Here is a 14068-nt window from a genome sequence, read left to right on the forward strand (position 1 = left end):
ATTTTTGGAATTTTCTATGATGCCCTCCCTACCCCCTTTGGATTACTGGGTTGTGGTTTCTTCCCTTAAAAACCCCTTCTCCCAGTTACTTGGGGTCAAACTCCTCCCCTGCATGGGTTATGAGTCTCGGCCCCAGTGCACTGGCTCCTGTCAATAACCCTCATGTGATTGCAACAAGGACAATCTCTCATGAATTACTGGGGGGAGGGGGAGCTCGTGTTATCCTGAGACTTGAGTGAGACTTGGTTTCGAAAAACAAAGATGTCCTGAGGAAGCCTTGGTTGCTTAACAATTACTTTGAACAGAAGGCATCTGATTGAGTTCCTGGATTTCCTCCCTGCTAAAAGGAGAGTAAGAAAATGTCTGCACCCCTGACCGGGTGTTAGGGGAGTAGGCAGGTGTTAACTCACTTGGGGACTACCAAAGATGGATCTTCCTCCACCATCAGCTTCAGATCCCTGCTGCCCCTCCTCCTGGAGACAAACTAATTATTAAAAGGGAAAGGAAGCAGCACAACTGCCCGCCTTTGAATTTGAAAAACCCCTGTAAAAGAAGGAAGAAAGCACACATGCTCCATCTTTAAGATTTAAAATACAGGAGCCTGGAGAGACCACATTATAATTATAAAGACCTAAGATTAGTTCCCAAGACCCACGGAATAACATTTGTGTGCACAAAGAAATTATAAAAACAAAGCCAAAAAATTTGAAAGAGAGAGGTAAGTCAGACACGCCAGGGCTTTGTTGAAGCCCATTGAGGGAGAGCTATTTCCTTTTGGTAAAGCAAGGCTATTAATTTATTTCTTAAAAAAATATCCTTTAGCTGGGCAGTGGTGGCGCACGCCTTTAATCCCAGCACTTGGGAGGCAGAGGCAGGCGGATCTCTGGGAGTTCGAGACCAGCCTGGTCTACAAGAGCTAGTTCCAGGACAGGCTCCAAAACCACAGAGAAACCCTGTCTCGAAAAGCCAAAAAAAAAATTATATATATATATATATCCTTTAATTCCATTTAATGTTCTCACTAGATTGATGTTCAAAAGAATGAGATCAGAGTTGCAGCTCTTACTGTGGGTGGAGAGATGGCACCCTAAAGATTATAAAGATATGCCCTGAAGATAATAAACTCACAAAATCTTGCTGTTGTCAATCTAAACTGGCCTGCCCATCACGTGAACATGAAGATGCTCTTCAGAATACTGTAATCTAGGTTAGAGAGAGGCGTGGCTATTGAGAGCACTTCCTGCTCCTGCAGAGGCCTGCAGTTCTGGTCCCAGAGCCCACATCAGTCACCGGTGACTCCAGCTCTTGTGGATTCCTCCAGTTCCTGCACACACATACGTGTATCTCCTCCATACACCTCCTCCTCCATATACACAGTCATTTAATTGAGCCTAGCTTACAGTGTCCAAAGGTTAGACCATGGTCATGGCAGCACACAAGCAGGCCTTGAAGCAGTAACAGATCTCTCTCTAAGCAGAGGTAAAAGACCAGGCCTGGCATGAGCTTTTGAAATCTCAAAACCCAGCTCTTGTGGCACACTTCCTTCAACAAGGAATTCCTTCAAATCTTATCAATGTTCTTCCTTCCGGTGACTAAGTATTCAAAGAAATGAACCTATGAGGTCCATTGTAATGGAAAAGTAAAATGTTGTAGGTCCTTGAGTGACTGCAGCGGGCAGCTGGCCATTAGACCATGCTAGAGAGCCATCTTGCTAATCCAGGTCACAGGTAATTTTTCAAAGATGTAATTTTCTGTTTTAATTAAGTGTTGTGGTGATTTGAATAAGAATGGTTGTAATGGTCTGCTCTTTCCCTTTAAGAGACAAGCCAAACCCACTCTCTCCCATGTCCACCAAGGCAAGCTGATCTTCAGCTTCCAGCCTGAGTCCTTCCTTTTTCATCTCCTTCTCAAAGAGGCAGCTTCTGTCTCTCCCTTCTCCCTACTTCTCCCCTCCCCCATCTCTCTCTCTCTCTCTCTCTCTCTCTCTCTCTCTCTCTGCCTCTCTGCTCTTCTCCCCTTCTCCCCTCTATAACCCACTAAATAAATATCCAACCCCACTCTGCATGGCGTGCCTATCCATGTCTTTTGTCTCTTGTCTGCTGTGTGACTCCCTGCCCAGGACCAGCCCCCTTTGGAGACCTGTGGTATGGTCTCATGATGTACCCATCCATCTGTCTCTCCTCGTGGGGCTGGCTGCCCTGTTGAGGTCTCTCACCCACCATGCAGCTCCCTGCCTGGGACTTGCTGCCTCTCGTGGCCTGCCATGGTCTTAGGACCCACTGCCTGCTGCCTGCCGCCGCTCAGGGACCTGCGGCATGGTGCTAACTGGGCACACCTGACCCCAAGGATGAAAAGCATACAATCCAGATCCAGAGCCTGAGGCCATTAAGGGCAAGATTCAGTTAATAATATAGAGAGATCAGAATGATACAGTATATGAGAGCAGCACCTTCCCTTTTGGGAGCATATGAGGGGAGCAGGCCCATATAGTGAGACCAAGACACAAAGGGATGCAATTAGGAAGCAGCTCAGTGTTGATTATACTACCTGGAGCAAACATAGATCATGTCCCTTGAAGAATGAAAATTGCTCTTAAATTATAGTGAAGTATCTGATTCCCAGAGGAAGTCCTTCTCCCAAGTTCAGGCATTTGGATAAGGACCTCCATTCCCTCAGGGTTTTTTTTTTTTTTTTTTTTTTTTTTTTTTTGGTTTTTTGAGACAGGGTTTCTCTGTGGCTTTGGAGCCTGTCCTGGAACTAACTCTGTAGACCAGGCTGGTCTCGAACTCACAGAGATCCGCCTGCCTCTGCCTCCCGAGTGCTGGGATTAAAGGCGTGCGCCACCATCGCCCGTCCCTCAGGGGTTTGGAGAAAGTTCCAGCTTGCTAAAAGGAGTCACTCTCCTTATCTCTGGCAGGAAGAACTTGTAGAGGGTGCCTGGTGGAGTTACTGAACCTTAGAGAATAGGCAGTGCTTGCTGAACTTGTTGCTTTTGTCTCAGGAAAAATGTTGTACTGGAGTTAATGGCTGCTTTCATCACTGAATCATTGAGCCTCCATTCAATCATGCCTGGGGCTAAACTATTGTAAACTATAGATTGTAAAAGATATAGACTTTTCCCAACAAAGTGGCAGCAATCTCTATTAATCCTTCAATCCTGTCAGTCTCCTTCCTTTTGCCAACTCCACACCTCCTCCTTGGGACCTGAACTCTGCTGGACTTCCTTAGATGATGAACAGAGGCGTGGAAGTGTAAGTCAGATCAACCCTTTCCTCCCTAACTTGCTTTTGGTCATGGTGTTTCATTGCAGCAATAGAAACTCAAACAAGACACAGACTAAGACTAAAGATGGCAAACTAGTGGAGAATAAAGCGTTTTTAAGTTTTTAGGGCCATCAAAGGTTGGTTTTTTTTTTTTTTTTGGTGTTTTGAGACAGGGTTTCTCTGTGGTTTTGGAGCCTGTCCTGGAACTAGCTCTTGTAGACCAGGCTGGTCTCGAACTCACAGAGACCCGCCTGCCTCTGCCTCCCGAGTGCTGGGATTAAAGGCGTGCGCCACCACCGCGCGGCCCTCAGAGGTTGTTGGGGACGGATTGTCACGGACTAGCCCTCTTACTACTGTTACCTACCACTAGGGAGTTTCCCAGCAGAGATTCTGCTCCAATGCAGCTAAAGAAGGTCTTCACCTAAAATTCTTTCAAGAGATTTGTTTGGGAGGGAGGAAGCCAGGAGAGTGTCTGCCTCTGCCAGGACGGAGAAGGGCAGCTGCCAGCTCAATAGGCACAAGACTTATATAAGAATTCTCAGGGGCAGAATTTTTCAAGGGAGAAGATTTTCGGGGGTGGGGGAGGGTTGATCGGATTTTAACCCTTTTGAGCTTGGGCAAGATCAGATTAGCTAGATTTCATGCTCAGGGATTGGTTGGTTTCGTGCTCAGTTGGTCAAGAGCAGTTTTGACTCTGGTTTCAGGGCTGAAATGTGTTTCCTTCACTGATCCTTTTTAACCTGTTGGCTCTAATTTTAGGGCCAGGATGTGTTTCTTCCACTGGCTCTGCTTTCAGTGTCGGGGTGGGATTCTTTGGCTGGCCCCTTTAACCTGTACTCTCTGTTATGATTCCGGCCACACAATGTGGCTGGCACTTCTGGGTTCCAGGGCCATGCATGTGCAGACAAGCACTCAGGCAAAAATACTTAGCTGCCCTGGGACCTTAAAAGGTCCTGTGTGACCTATGTGTGGCATCAACTATGTGTGACATGGTTACATAAAGCCCTTGTGTGGCCGGGCGATGGTGACGCACGCCTTTAATCCCAGCACTCGGGAGGCAGAGGCAGGCGGATCTCTGTGAGTTCGAGACCAGCCTGGTCTACAAGAGCTAGTTCCAGGACAGGCTCCAAAGCTACAGAGAAACCCCGTCTCGAAAAACCAAAAAAAAAAAAAAAAAAAAAAAAAAGCACTTGTGTACATGCATGAGCTCCATCATCTGCGTTTGACGTAGCTATATCAACCCCCTGTGTGCATGCACTAGGCAGCCTTTAAAACCTGGATGCACCATCTTCAGCTCTTTCTTTCTGCACACCGACTTCCCAGGCCTGCACACATCTCCTCTCATAAACGTCTAAGGGTTTGTTGCATGCCTTCGTACTTCCTTCTCACCCACACTAGGTAATTTCACTCTCTCTCTTGTTCCTTGATCCAAAAGGGCCAAGACCCTCCCTAAATCCGGCCCTACTACTTCGTGTGTCTCTATCTGTCCTCAGTCCTCCCAAACCTCAATGGTTAATTTTGGTCAGCAAGCAGCTAGCTCTGTTTTCTGATTCAAAGCACATTTTATTGGCAGTCTCGAGAGCATCATAATGCAATCAAAATATCACACAATTTCCCCCTTTTTGTCTAAATAAAAAGGTTTAAACTCTGACACAGAAAAACTATATACAATAAGAACAATTACCAGGTAAGAATTTCTTTTTTTAAAAATATTTATTTATTTATTATGTATACAATATTCTGTCTGTGCGTATGTCTGCAGGCCAGAAGAGGGCACCAGACCTCATTACAGATGGTTGTAAGCCACCATGTGGTTGCTGGGAATTGAACTCAGGACCTTTGGAGATCAGCAAGCCTGGCAGAATCAGGCCTCCTTGAGAGGATTTTGGGTACTTTCATTTGAAAGGTCCTGGGTCATCCTGTGGAGGTGCAGGCTTGACGTGAGACGCATGGATCCAGGCTGCAATACCGTCCACTTTGAGGGCAGTAGGTGTAGGGTTCCTTTCAGCGAGGTTTAAGGTTCTGGGACCAGTGTCTCTGTATGTACACTGAATCGCCAACCTGGAACGGGTGTGAGATTTCCGGGTGCCCCGGCTGGTGTTGGGAGGTGCCAGCAAAGAAGCAGGGAGAGTAGCTTAGTCCAGCAGACAGCAGCAGGGATAGCTAGGGCCCCTTTAGGGAGGGTCTAGTCCGGATGGCAGCAGCAGGCTCGGGTCAGCTAAATACCATTTCATGCCCCAAGTCCTTCCTGACACCCATGGAGACAGTCCCGCTGGCCCCTGGGAGACAAGTGGGGGAGATGTCACAGGTCCCTGTGCTCCACATGGAGCATTGTTTTGGGGAAGTATGAAAATCTAGCTCTTTTAAGTGGCATCTATGTTCTGGACCCCCATGCCCAAATATCTCCTCCAGGGGAAAATCTTCTGCCAGCCTCCAGGGGCAGCGTGGGGGATATGTATCTCGGATATCCCAGGAGGCTAGCCCTGCCACTAGTTGACCCCGTTTCCCAGGGGACAGAACCAAAACATACGTATATGGGTAATTGTTCAGGAACTGAGTACGTACGAGTGTGGCTGTTAGGTCCTTTGTTCCCAGGGGAGGAGGGGAAGCACTATGGTACAGAGGCTGAGAGGATTCAGAATTGTCAAAATGGCTTCAGAATTGTCTTAAAGTCTTACATAACCTCCTCTCTCTTGTTCCCTATTCCAAAAGGTTTGGTACTCTCTCTAAGACCTACCCTCTTCCAGTGTCTCTCTATCCTCAGTCCTCCAAAACCTCTATGGTTAATTTTGGTCATCTAGTACCTAGCTCCACCCTCTGATTCAAAGCAAGTTTTATTGACAATCTTGAGAGCATCAGAATGGGATCAAAATATTGTCAGGAGCCATTTTCCCAAAGATTATAGCAGGGACCATTGTCCTGGGGATGTTTGTGGAGAGCCCCACACCCCAACTGTATTGAGAACCGTTTGTTGGTGGAGCCCACCCCACACCCAACTATCTTTAGAGCTATCTGTTAGCGGAACCCGCCCCACATTCCAACTATCTAGAGAATTGTTTGTGGTTGGAATCACAAAAGGAACGATTCCGCTTGCATAGAGAACACTAGGTGTGTCGACTCGTGACCTACTCGTGACCATTGCTGCCCCGGCAAGACCCCTTCCTGCCCTCGCCATGCCCCTGCCCCCATCCCAAGCCAAATTCCTCATTCAAGGGTTATATAAGCCACAACCATTTCGCCAATAAAGTGAGGCCTTGACAACAGATCTTGCTTGGCCTAGTTCCTCTTTAAAGCCCATGTCTTTTATGATAGCGCCTCTTCGGGGACCCTGGAATAACTGACCCGCCAGGCAGGTTACAACCCTAGAATAACAGTTGCCAGGCGGGTTACAAAATATCACACAAATTCTACCTGCATGCCTGCTATGTTGACTTCCCTAGCTAGATCCTGCACAAGAGGTTCAGGAGCAGCTGGTGTATGCTGGTGAACTAAATATGTAGTGTTTCAGCAGTGATAACCATGAATTCTTCCACCTGTTTACACAACTGCACGTCATCTGGCCCCACCATGTGCATGTCCAGGCCAACAGTGGCTGTTCCCGGAGAAACACAAGCCTAGCATGCTCATCACTGATCTGGTGGACCAGGTACTATAGGAAGAGCAGGAACATCGAAGGACAAAAAGGAGAGGCTGGCTCTAAGCAAGACTGACTGATAGGTTTTCTGACACCTGATAAGTTTCTTTAGTGATATAGTAAACCAGATTAAGACAAATCGAAAAAAGTATAACAGCAGGTATATTGAGCAAAGTAACACTTGTACAGGTTCTTTGGTCCCAGAGTTCAAGGCCAGAGAGGTCACATGCTTGAACTAAAGCAGGGAGATTTTATAGGTTGTAGGCAAGCGGTTTGTGATCATGTATGGTCAAAAGCTGAGTGTTTAGCGGGTGACTTAGGTGCTGGTGGCATCAGAGGAGCAAGTTGCAATAGCTGCCAAGAATTCAGAACTTGGTGCCGGGCGGTGGTGGCGCACGCCTTTAATCCCAGCACTTGGGAGGCAGAGGCAGGCGGATCTCTGTGAGTTCGAGACCAGCCTGGTCTACAAGAGCTAGTTCCAGGACAGGCTCCAAAGCCACAGAGAAACCCTGTCTCGAAAATCCAAAAAAAAAAAAAAAAAAGAATTCAGAACTTGGTTTTTTGGCTTCTTTCCTCTGGAGACTCTCTGAGTGGGTAGGGTTTGGGGAGAGAGAGAGAGAGAGGCAGAGAGAGAGAGAGAGAGAGAGAGAGAGAGGCAGCGAGAGAGACAGAGAGAGACAGAGAGAGACAGAGGCAGAGAATCAGGAATGAGAATTTCTGGACCATGTAGGGATGAGCTGGAGGCTCCAACTGAACACAGACTTGCTGGCATAGTCCCAATTAGCCAGATGAAACCCAAGGAACCAAGAGCCCATTCTCAAGCTGACTGCTGGTTCTGGAGGGTGCAGTCCGTGAGGCTGAGATGAATAGAGCCTTACAAGTTACAGGAAATAGGGCAGAAAGTTATGACCATATAGCATTTATCATTGCTGGAACTAGCAAGGAGGCTGTACTGTTTAAAGCCTGTTACAGCCGGGTGGTGGTGGCGCACACCTAAATAAATAAATAAATAAATAAATAAATAAATAAATAAATAAATAAATAAAGCCTGCTACAGCTGGGGATGTACCTCAGTGTTAGAGCACTTGCCTAGTGTAGAGGGCTCAAAGTCCTTATTCTCACAGATAGGCACCAGGAACACTCAGGGTTGTCTCCGGGATGAAGGAGATGTCTGTGTGGTTTCTGCCCAGGCACCTGGGACTGGACGCAGTTAACAGCCAGTGATCTGTGCTGTCTGAGGGCCATCCCCAGACTGTTATGTTTACCCCAGACCCTTCCTTCCTAGACCTTTGTCCTGAACATTGATTGTTTCTTAGGCAATAGAACTCCCGAGTTCTACTGTCTGTCATCATCCCTAGGGAGATGTCACATAAACTCTGTAGCTTGGTAATCTCTACGCTTACTGTTGACTGTGACCACACCAGTTCCTCCCGTAGGCTCTTAAACTGTAGAACCCTTTCTTAGGGCGTAATGATATCCTGCAAAGTTTTGTATATGTCACTCCTTAAGCTTCATTGTGATTATTGCCTCCAAGAAACCTTTTTCTAAAGTTGTACTGTACTTAAAAAGATCTAAAATAAACCTCTTGAGGTCAGACTCAGTTTGAACCAACACTGGCTAAGTCATGCAGAACTGGATTTCCTTCTATCTCACGTAGAAGTTACAGTTCAGGGACCCTCCCAGGCTACCACACCTGGATTCTAGGCTTCCACACCCAGCACTGTAGAAACAAACAAACAAACAAACAAAACAAAACAAAACAACAACAAAAAACAAGCCTTTGTGTTTTCAGTCAAAGGTCTCCCAAGTAGCTGGCCTTGAATTTCCCTATTCTCCTTCCTCTGCTGGAGCCCTGCACGGTTCATCTATCTTAGGTGTAAGTCTGGTTTATCTGGCAGCAGAGACCATGTGACAGAGGTGTGATGTTGCCCAGTGACTCTTAAGATCATTCACATTTTTAAATTTTTTTCTTTAAAAAGATACTTGTTTTTATTGTATTTAATTATATATGTGTGTCTGTATATGGGCATGTTCCTGTGAATGAAGGTGCCAGCAGAGTCTACAGACAGCAGCTGTCCTGGGCTTGGATTTACAGGCAGGTGTGAGCCCCCAGTGGGAACTGAAAACCTTTCCTTGGTAAGAGCCACAATTGCTCTTAACCTGTCCCTCCAGCTCCCCAGTGTCCTAGGTTTTTTTTTTTTTTTTTTTTTTGGTTTTTCGAGACAGGGTTTCTCTGTGGTTTTGGAGCCTGTCCTAGAACTAGCTCTTCTAGACCAGGCTGGTCTTGAACTCATAGAGATCCGCCTGCCTCTGCCTCCCAAGTGCTGGGATTAAAGGCGTGCGCCACCACTGCCCGGCCAGTGTCCTAGTTTTAATGCGTGTTTATTTGGATTTGTTTTAGAGAATGTCTTGTTGTTTTCCCAGGCTGGTCTAGAGTTCAGGGCACAGGTCATCCTCCCAACTTAGTCTTCAAGTAGTTGGACTACAACGGGATACCACCATGCCCAACTCCAAACTTTTCAACTGGGGCTGAAATATAGAGTTTTGTTCATTTTGTTTTTAGACAGAGTCTCACTGTATAACCCTGGCTGACCTGGCTCTGACTTGGTAGACCACACTGAACACAGAGATTATCTGCCTCTGAAATGCATTTTCTTTTGTTTGGTTTTTGGTTTGTTGTTGTTAAGACAGTTTCATACAACCCAGACCAGTCACAAACTCACGATGTGGCCAAGAATAAACTTCAGACCTCCTGGCTGTACCCTCTAAATGCTGGATGACACTTTTCTGTTGTGTATGGTTGTTGGGTATTTGTGTTTTGTGCTGGGCATCGAACCCAAGGGTTAGGACCTGATCTTAGGTTATTTAAGGCAACTATAGACAGATTGAAGACAGAAAGAAAAAGATGCTTGGTCTGAAATTAGACAGGACCATGTTTATTCACAGTGAGGGGGCAATTTTGTCACCCACATGTGTGGATGACCAGGATGTCTACAGAAGATGAGATAGGGCCCTTTATGGGGGGGGACATAGTCCTTCCCTTCTGAAACTGCTTGGTCTGGCTGCAAGGAAAGCTGGGAAGTGTGGTCTTCTAGCAGGAAAGTTATATATTTTGTATGTTTATCACAAACTATGACAAGCAAGCTCTGAATCCCCGTTTTTTCTTCTTTTTAAGATAGAGTTTATGTAGCCCTGGCTGGTCTGGAACTCACTATGTAGGCCAGGCTGTCCTCGAACTCACAGAATGCTGCCTGCCTCAACTTCCCAAATGCTGAGATTAAAGGTATATGCCACCAAATTCATCCCTTCTCGTTCCTTTAGTTTTTGATTTGATTTATTAAAATAATTAGAATAAAAGATTTTTAAATTCTAGTTTCACAAGTAACTGGTAAAGTAATAGACATCTCATTTCCCTTCTGCCTCGCTGCTGCTGATAGTTACATCACTGACAATGCAGAAATTGACATGGAGGTGAACATTTGGTTATGAGAGAGAAATTTGTGTCATAGAAACTGTGACCTTAATTGGAAGCCATGCAGAAGCAGGAGGCAGGTTCTGTTCACAAGGTTTACATGCAGTCATAAATGTTTACACTGCCAAGACCCTGGAAACAGAATTCTGTGAAAGAGAATTCTAAGTTGGGGTACAGAGACTGCTCCCCAGAAGGTTCTGGTAACCACACCTTTCAATTTAAAATATTAGGAAAGTGGGGCCAGGGAGATGGCACTGAAGTTAAGAGCACTGGCTGCTGATGTGGGAGTCCCCTCTGTATGTTATGAATAATAAAGAACCTGCTATGACCTATAGCAGGGCAGAATAGAGCCAGGCAGGGAAAACTAGATGGAATGCAGGCAGAAAGAAGGCAGAGTCAGGGAGATGCCATGTAGCTAAGGAAAAAGGCAAGGGAACATTATCGATAGGCCACAACCTCATAGTGATATACTGGTTAATGGAAATGGGTTAATTTAAGATGTAAGAGCTAGCTAGGAATACTCCCACGCTATTGCCCAAACAGTGTTGTTTGTATTTAGTAGTTTCTGTGTGATTATTTGGGTCTGGGTGGCTGGGGAGCAAATGAGCAGTCACAGCTTGCAGACTGCTCTTCCAGAGGTCCTGAGTTCAATTCCCAGCACCCACATGGTGAGTCACAACCATCCATAGTAAGAGCTGATGTTGTGTTCTCACAACATTGTGCATGCAGATAGAGCATTTACTTAAATAAATAAATATTTAAAAAATATTAGGAAAGCAAGACTACCTCTGTCGTGTGCAACCCCCTGCCCCACCCCTTCCCTGTTCAAGACACCATTACTAGCTCAGCTCTGTACTCTTGATGCCATTACCAGGCCCACTCTGTATTTCCCCGACTGAGTTGCTAACTTTGCATGTAACTGTTTTTTTGTGTGGTTGCTAGGTGTCGTGGGTTGCAGATTGTTGACCCTAGAAATAGATTCAATAGATACTTAAATCTGATTACGTATGTTCCTCTTACACACACAAACTTAAATAAAAACCATCTAGTATTTAGGGGCTGAGAGATGACTCAACCATTAAGAGATGACTCTTTCTTACAGAGGACCCAGGTTTGGTCCAACATGGCTGCGAACCACCTACATGACTGCGAACCACCATCTACAACTCCAGTTCTAGGAGAACCTGATTCACCTTTCTCATCTGCTAGGGCACTACATGCATGTAGTGCACAGACATACATGCAGGCAAAATACTCATACACAAGGAATATGAACAAATAAACAAAATCTTGGGTTGGGTGGGGTAGCAATACCTTTAATCCCAGCACTCTGGAGGCAGAGACTAAAGGGGTTCTAGCAAGCCTGAGCCCAGCAGACATGGCTCTGGCAGACCTTGCCCTTCCTCTTTCCCTCTGCCTTACTAAACCCCACAAGATTACATTCTTCTTGTTCTCATTCTCGTTCTTGTTCTCCTTCTTCCTCTTCTTAATTTTTTTATTTTTTGAGACTGGGTTTCTCTGCCTAACAGCTCTAGTTGTCCTGAAATTCACTTTGTAAACCAGACTGGCCTCGAACACACAGAGATATCCGACTGCCTTTGAGTGCTGGGATTAAAGGTGTGTACCACCACACTAGGCTAGATTGTACTCACCAGGGTCCAGTCCCTTATTTGGCTACTTCTTCCTCCTGAGGCTGATCACTGAGGTCCAGCTACTGAAGTATGGAACCCAAGCAACGAAAATCCATATGTAAAATCAAAGAGCCTTTATTCAAACTTGAGCTTGGACTCTTCATTTGTCCAGTGCAGTGGTTGAAAGCAGAAAGTGCCCAGTCCTGATCCTGATTGGCTGACATTTGTTTTGTTTTTTAGTTTTATAATAGATTTATTTTTAAAGGGTAAAACACTCAGACAATTTAAATACAAGTCCAACAGAACCGCTGTCAGTCACCCATGATGCAATAGGGCATTCTCAGAGTCCTCCAGATGAGGAAGAACACTCTGAACTTTATTCATATACATCCTTCTTATCTGCCATGTAATCTACAATTTCTTGTGGACACATTAACTTCTCTGCATCTATATCAGGAATTTCAAATCCAAATTTGTCTTCCATGGCCATAATAATCTCTACTTGGTCCAAACTGTCTAAGCCCAGGTCCTTCATAAAATGAGAATTTACTGAGAGCTTCTCTGGGTCAGTCTTGTCATAGAGTTTCAAGACATACAGCACTCGGTCCTTAATTCCCTCTAACGTCAAAGGGGGTGCGTCACTGTACTGGCGGCACAAGTGTGTGACCCTTCCAGGCACCTGCGTGAGGGCCAGGGCGGGCTGCAGAGTCCCGGACCTCCTCTGGGTTCCTTCAGGGCAGACAGTGATGCTGAGTGGCCAGGCCAAGGCCAGTGTGGGAAGCCGGGGCAGCGGCGGGCAAGTGATGGACACAGACGGAAAGGACAAGAGCCGCCATGGCTACGCCAACCCAGAATGCACTCTTGGCTGCTGTCTGGAGTGTCTTGGTGAAAAGGGAAAAGGTATGTGCTGTTCTCAAGGTCTTTTGATGATCTTCTCTAATGGTTGAAATGTTTGGAATGTTAAGTACTTCCCCTTAGAGGTTGACCCTCCCAGTTTATGGCTTTTACTGGAGCTCAGTGCTGCCTTCCAGAAACCTGAAACTCAGCCTACACTTTGACTGGTCCCTATTGAGCCTCTCATTACTGGGCCCTACATAGTCCTCAGTGACCAAAATGGTCCAATGACCCATGGAGCTTCATCGCAAATCAACGGTATTGAGGGAGACAACTGGTGCTGGTGTGGCAATCTATTTTTCTTTTGGAAACAGGGTCTTTTTAAATTATTTTTTTTTCATCCCCACCAGTAATGGAGGAGTGTTCTAAACCTACATCCTATCCAGCATAAGCAGTCATCGGTGGTTTTGGTCTTGGCCATTCTGGCAGGTGTAAGATGGAATCTAAGACTTTTTTGTTGTTGTTGTTTGTTTTTATTTAGCAATATATTTTTCTCTGTTCCCCTCCCTCCCTTCCTTTACCCCTTCTACCCTCTCCCATGATCTCCACTCTCCGAATGTAATCAGGAGATCTGGTCTTTTTCTACTTCTCATACAGATTAGATCCATGTATGTCCCTCTTGGGGTCCTCTTTGTTGTCTAGGTTCTCTGGGATTGTGAATTGGTTTTTCTTTGCTTTATGTCTAAAAGACACTTATGAGTGAGAACATATGATATTTGTCTTTCTGGATCTGGATTACCTCACTCAATATGATTGATGTTCATCTATTTGCCCTCAAATTTCAAGATGTCATTATTTTTTTTTTCACTGTGTAGTACTCCATTGTGTAAATGGACCACATCTTCCTTATCCAGTCTTCAGTCGAGGGGCATTTAGTTGTTTCCAGGTTCTGGGTTCTGGCTATGACAAATATTGCTGCTATGAACACAGTTGAGTGTTGACTGAGGTTTCTGTCCCACCAGGTTCCCACAGTCATTAAGTCCCAAAGAAATCACACAGAGGTCTACTTTAATTATAAAATGATTGGCCCATTAGCTCAGACTTCCTATTAACTCTTATAACTTATATTAGCCCATAATTCTTGTCTGTGTTAGCCACGTGGCTTGGTACCCTTTTTGGCGAGGCAGACACATCTTGCTTCCTCTGTGTCTGAATAACAACTGTAGACTGCAAC

General features: G+C 45.6%; 1 pseudogene; it reads right to left on the reverse strand.

Moving 5' to 3' along the window:
• Window positions 1-12376: 12376 nt before the first annotated feature.
• On the reverse strand, window positions 12377-12836 carry LOC130876792 (acyl carrier protein, mitochondrial-like; annotated as a pseudogene).
• Between the last annotated feature and the right edge of the window lie 1232 nt (window positions 12837-14068).

This window comes from Chionomys nivalis, chromosome 7, assembly GCF_950005125.1.
Source record: "Chionomys nivalis chromosome 7, mChiNiv1.1, whole genome shotgun sequence".
NCBI classification, from domain to species: Eukaryota; Metazoa; Chordata; class Mammalia; order Rodentia; family Cricetidae; genus Chionomys; species Chionomys nivalis.